Here is a 6833-nt window from a genome sequence, read left to right on the forward strand (position 1 = left end):
AACACCCGATCCGGTCCCAACGTGTCAGAACCAGAACACCCGATCCGGTCCCAACGTGTCAGAACCAGAACTCCCGATCCGGTCCCAACGTGTCAGTACCAGAACTCCCGACCGTGTCAGTACCAGAACTCTCAACCCGGTCCCAGCGTGTCAGTACCAGAACTCCCAACCCGTTCCCAGCGTGTCAGAACCAGAACACCCGATCCGGTCCCAACGTGTCAGAACCAGAACACCCGATCCGGTCCCAACGTGTCAGTACCAGAACTCCCGATCCGGTCCCAACGTGTCAGTACCAGAACTCCCGATCCGGTCCCAACGTGTCAGTACCAAAACTCCCGACCCGGTCCCAACGTGTCAGTACCAGGACCCCCGACCCGGTCCCAGCGTAACTCCCGACCCGGTCCCAGCGTGTCAGTACCAGAACTCCTGACCCAGTCCCAGCGTGTCCGTTCCAAAGTCCTTCTACTCAAGTCTCCTCTCTTCCTGCAGCCTGCCGTCTCTCCCAACACGCTCCAGCGCTCGTCTGCTAGCCAGTGGCTAAAGCAGCGTTGTTTACTTTATCTCCACAACACTTTACTAACAGCGATGTAGTTCTCCACGCGTTACTGAGACGCTCCGACTCAAGAGGGCTTCTTCTCAAACGTTACCTTTAGACTTGGGTCTCCTTTTGCTGGTGATCCGTGGGAGTTTACACACAGCGTCTCCCCGGCTCTAGCCATGGCTAACTAGTAGCTCGTGACGCCCATCTCCACCACGCCAGCTGTGGTTAACGATTAGCTGGTGGATAAGTCAGCACTAGCTACGTTTACATGCGCCTGATTTCCTCAATCCGATTGAAATCTTGGTTGATCGGAATTTCCGAATCTCTGTTCGCATGGACACGAACTGAAATGATCCGATCATGCCGTGTTCGCATATGCACCCAGCATGTAATCCGATTAAATAGGTTTAGACTCATGTTAAATTACTGAGCTCTGTTGTGGCTTATTATTAATAACATGTGACAATCAGCTGAAACTGTTGAGAAAAATCAGTTCAAACAAAATAACAGAAGATGTTTAGAAGACATCATTAACAAACTGCGTCTCAGGTCATCTGCGTTTACATGCTTTTAACACGGACTTTACTGTCGTTCAGAATATTTAACCGGGGACGCTTTCCTACCCAACATCAGCCTCCAGTCAGGTCTGTAAAAGCCAGATTATCCTGTCTTCTTTACAAGCGCGTCTCCATCACCTGCTGCAGAAGCTGCAGCGCTCAAAGCTGACAGAAACGGGGATCCGTGCGCTGCAACCCCCGCAATAAACCTGCGTACTTCCAGTACAGATTTGAACATGTTTGTCGAATGATTTGTGCAATGATCCGATTTTTATTTTACTTCCACAAAATGCAAGTTCTGAATGAAATATTACTGAAACGGGGACGGCTTGTCATCGAATTTAAAAGCCGTCGCTCGTTACTCCGTATTATTTGAAGTCAGGCAGTCCAAATGACAGCGGAGAGGCCCGCTCGCTGTTGCACACATGCGCAGTGGGCATTATTTTACCCCAACAGTCCGAATGGCTGTGTACATGCACGTCAATCGGAATGATGAACGGAATAAACCACCTCTCAATCGGATTGAAATTTCAATCCGATCGGGCCGAATCGGATCAGAATATTCGGATTGACATGTTTACATGCAGAATTTTCGATCTGATTGGGCATTCAATCCGATTAAATATGCGCATGTAAACGTGGCTACTGTTTATTTGTTCTCCAGCGTGTCCCCGGCTCACCAACACTCCTTCACCAGCCGTGGTTAACGATCATCCAGCCATCGCTCCATATCCATATAGGCTGGTAGCGGCAGCCACTTCGTGATCCACGTGAAACGGGTGTTGTGGGAAAGTATGTTCCCCTGAAATATTCTGTTTCCCTTATTGTGTTTCCGTTAGGCAGTCGAGAGCAAATATTTCCAAATCCACAGAACTTCTTGTCCATTATGAGGACTAAACTAGCTGAAATAAAAGATGTTAAACTGAGTGAGATTACATCGTTTTACATAACTTTCTAAATGATTAATAAGCTTGCTGCTAAAGAGTGAACAAGAATGTTTTTACTGGATCTTTTTATTGTTTTTAGGAGGAAATACAGATAAAAATCACAAGCATAACATTATTACATTACATTACATCATTTTACCGTAAAGGTTTATCACACATGTTGTGAAAACAGCCAGAAGTGTGATCTCCCGACACGGGGGACAGAATATTTCAGGGGAACACAGTTTCTCACAACACCTGACCTCCCGACTGACGTCACCCGTCCTCCGTGTGTGAATGGTGACCGCTTTAACAGAACTAGCTTGCTTCCTTCAGACCTGGTAGGTGATAAACAGTCATAATTATAAATGCCTTTTAAAGAGGTCGAGTAGCTAGTTTTAAGCTTTGTGTGGGTTAGGCTACACAGGCTGGAAACTGGTTTTACAGTCAAACTCACGAGTGGGCCGCCGTAGCTGCAATACTTTCTCTGACCTGCATGGCGCTAAAGAGTCATATTTTTCATCCTGATTTTAATGAATTTCACACACGGGGCCTTTAAGACCCTCCAGCCTGACTTCCTTACCTGTGTCTGTCTTCACCTACACTTAAAACCAGTTAGTGGTCAGAGGGGGGTGGGTAAGGAAAAAAACATCCGTCTGTCTAACTGATCAACCAAAAGGCTCGCCCTCACAGCTGACCAGTGATGTGGGCACCGTGGCAGAGTTTACATGAGTGGTTTGAAATGAATATATTGTCAAATAAATGTAAGTAAAACAAAGATTTTATGGTTTGGAAAACAAAAAGTAATGGATCCAGTAACAGTAGATGATATATGTATGGAACGGGTATATGAATATAGATTTTGGGGTGTTAGGTTGGATCATAAAATCTGTTGGAAGCCTCACATTAAACATATCAAAGGTTTAATGAGTGAGCACCATCTCACCCCTGCCACGTGGACCTCAAGGGATAAACCACCAATTCTGCTCAATGGTCAACTTTCCTGGCAGGGTCACCCATGAGGACAGTGGGAGGGTTAAGGATGGTTCAACAACTGCATGTTTGAACACAGATGGTTCAGAGCCAGATTGTAGGGATGCATTAATAAAATCTACAATGCATGGGTCAGGTTGGTGAAACATCCCGATGAACAAGGTAGTAGGACTGAAATCAGCAGGGCGTGAGGTTGCTTTCATGTGTTTCTGAATGAGGCACATGTCCCGGAAATCTACAGGAGTAAAGATGGACCATGGTTGGGAGGGAGGGGGTTGGATGGGGGACAGGAAGTAGATGTGACACCGTTGTGCACGCTGGTGACCAGTGTTGGGAGTAACGCCGTTTAAGTATAACGGCGTTTCTAACGGCGTTCTTTTATAGGTAACGGAATAATCTAATTAATTACTTTTCCCGCCGTTGCAACGCCGTTACCGTTACCGGGGACGGAAGGTTGTGCGTTACTATGTGCTTGTCGAACGTTGAGCAACAGGCTCTCTGACCGCCACACTTCAGCTGCAGCCAGGGAGAGAGAGGTGTCGGTAACACACTTACAAACACGATGATGATTGGCCGGGTGGGCGAAGACCCTCAGTGTTCTCACCGTCACCGCACGCTGACACAACAAAGCAATGACGGGAATAGCGCCGTTTAAAATAACCACGTTAATAAAAAATATTTCTTTCAGTAACGAACTAACTAATTCATTACCGTCTTCTTTTAACAAAACGTCGTTTCTTTTAACTGATAAGGAAATGTGTGCATTAAGCAGCGCGGTGTGTTGAAGCTGTCATCAGCTGATCAGGAGCTAAAGACTGAGGTAGATGTTTTCATCCAAGAGCATCACGGCCGTGAAGAACGAGGAAGACGTGATGAATCTACAGCTGCAGACCCCCCGCAGATTTGCTGCTGCAGGTGTGGATCTGCAGCCGTGCCCTTCTTAGCGTGTCAGCGGGACGTCCTGAAGGTCCGCTCACCTGTTCACCGCTCAGACGTCCTGATCTTCTACCTTCTAGATCATCCAGCTGTAACCTGTTTCTGATCATGTCTTTAGTCCCGCTGTAACACTGATGCATCAGTCTCAGACGTCATGGAGCTCAGGTGTTATTAGAACTACCTGTGTGTGTTTACCACCCAGCTTCAGCTCTTCTGTGGTTGGGTCTGACCCACGTTAGTAAATGTAAGTCCTCCATCAGGCTTGTGCCTCTTCTAGTGTCATTTTAAAGGATTTTATTTATTTATTTATTTATTTAACCGTTACTAGATTAGCAGCAACAGAAATGCTGCTAAAACACACAATTATGTGAAGCTGGAAAAATCAGAATACTGTGCAAAATTACATTTATTTCTGTAATTTAACTAGACTGAGAGACCGTTTAAAGGCTCGGGAACCTTTACAGGTGTTTCTATTTGCAATTTTAAATTTTAGCTGATTGGGGTCTTGTTAAATATCACACAGTGACCTTTTAATAGTCTAGATTAGTGTAATGTTCCTATTAGTAGTTCCTCCTGTTAAGTGCTTATTTATTTAAATTATTCAGGTGAAGAAAAAAACATTTAGACATACATTTTATTATGTTCCAGTCATTAGTCATTTATATTTCACTATTGTAGTAATTATTGCATTCTTTAATGAAAAAAGTAACTAAGTAGTTATTTTTGTTGGTAATTAGTTACTTTTATGATCTTGTAACTCAGTTAGTAACTGAATTACTTTTTTGACAAAGTAATCAGTAACTATAACTAATTACTTTTTTAAAGTAACGTTCCCAACACTGCTGGTGACTGGGGCTGGCTCTCGTTGACCGACAGCCCCCTCTGGTGGAAAAGCAGCGCTATTGTCAACATGGTAGGCTCGCAGAAATGATTGGTTTAGCTGCAGGGCCAGGGGAGGGACTACGGAGAAAGATGACTTACTTTTCCTCAGAACAGGGTCAGAGGGTGGAAGTATTTTAAAAGTTATTTAACAGTTTCAACTTGCGTATCCTGGTTTTAAAGGAGTTTCCCCAGACAGTGGGAATATAATCCGTTTGTTTTTTAATGTCCAGATGAGTTCTGGTCTGTGACGTTCCTGTTTGTGTCCCTGCAGAGGACTGCTGGATCCCAGACTCGGATCTCCAGAGGATCCCAACGGACCGGGAATTGTCCCGGCTAGCATCACGGCTCGGGACAGAGTGGGAGGTGGTTCTGATGGATCTGGGGCTGTCAGCGGAGGCAGTTTTCCGATGCCGGTCCGATCACACTCTGAGTACGCATTCAGCAGTTCTTGCCGGCCTGGTTCAGTGGAGACGGGCGGAGGGAAAGAAGGCCACGTTGGATTGGTTGCAGCGGAGTCTTCAGGGCGCTGGAGTCCATCCGTCTGTCCTACAGGATGCTCTGGCATGAGACGGAACCGGGTCTCGGACTTCTGTTTGGGCTCTGAGGAACAAATGTGACACAGTCCTCGTCCTGCTTTGGAATCTGGTTTCTGTGGAATTAGAGGCTGAACTGGGTTCGGTTATGAACCACAATCCTCAGAAAACACTAGAACACAGAAAAAACGCTAAAATGTGTGTCGTCCAGAACTGCCCACCCACCACCACTTTATATGTGTTTGGTCAGAAAAGGGTAGAATGCCTTCTCCGGGTCAGGGATGAGGTCCTGCCCCAAGTGGAGGAGTTTAAGTATCTCGGGGTCTTGTTCACGAGTGAGGGAAAGCTGGAGCGTGGGATCGACAGGTAGATTGGTGCTGCATCTGCAGCGATGCGGGCGTTGTACCGGTCTGTCGTGGTGAAGAGAGAGCTGAGTCAGAAGGCGAAGCTCTCGATTTACCGGTCGATCTACGTTCCGACCCTCACCTATGGTCATGAGCTCTGGGTAGTGACCGAAAGAACGAGATCACGGATACAAGCGGCCGAAATGAGTTTTCTTCCCAGAGTGGCTGGGCTCTCCCTTAAGCCTGATTTATACTTCTCTGCGGCGGAGCGACGCATGCGTGTTGACAGAGGCGTTTTGCTTTCAGACTTCTCCGTCTGCTGAGGATGGTTGCAAAACCGTTCCCGCCCAGGACAACGGAGGATGTCGCGCTATCCTGAGGTATGGTGCCACCATTGCAGTCGTGTATCCGGTCTACCATGATGAATTTACTAATGTGTTTACATTGTTTTAATGTGTTTCAGAGACTTTTGAACATGGACAACAGTATCCCTCATTCTCCACCTCTTCATGCAATCGGCACCTCTAAACTTACGGTTCTGGTCTTTTCCACGCACGAGTAAAACACTTCATACTCTCTCAGTCCCGGGTGAGGAAATGTTCATTTTTCGTGATGCGTTCGTCAATCTGTTCCGTGTCTGCCGCTAAATATCTCTTTCCTTCTTGAAGCAGCAAAGACGGTGCTGTTGACGAATTCACAGGAAGCAGCGTCCTGACCAGTCACACGCTTGCGGTCTCAGTCTCTTTGAACGGATAGTTCAAAACTGGGGCATGTCTCCGTCTTCCTTTTGCAAGCACGTTGGAGGGCTCGTGTCGACACATGATGGCAGACAGAGAAGTATATATTAGGCTTCAGAGAGGGTGAGAAGCTCGGTCATCCAGGAGGGGCTCAGAGTAGATCCGCTGCTCCTCCACACTGAGAGGAGCCAGTTGAGGTGGCTCGGGCATCTGGTCAGGATGCCTCCTGGACGCCTCCCTGGTGAGGTTTTACGGGCACGTCCTACCAGGAGAAGACCTAAAGGAAGAACCAGGACAGGTAGGAGGGACTCTGTCTCTCGGCTGGCCAGGGAACGCCTTTAGGATTCCTCCTTGGGAGCTGACACAAGTGGCTGGGGAGAGGGA

Source organism: Nothobranchius furzeri, chromosome 1 (genome assembly GCF_043380555.1).
Source record: "Nothobranchius furzeri strain GRZ-AD chromosome 1, NfurGRZ-RIMD1, whole genome shotgun sequence".
Taxonomy (NCBI): Eukaryota; Metazoa; Chordata; class Actinopteri; order Cyprinodontiformes; family Nothobranchiidae; genus Nothobranchius; species Nothobranchius furzeri.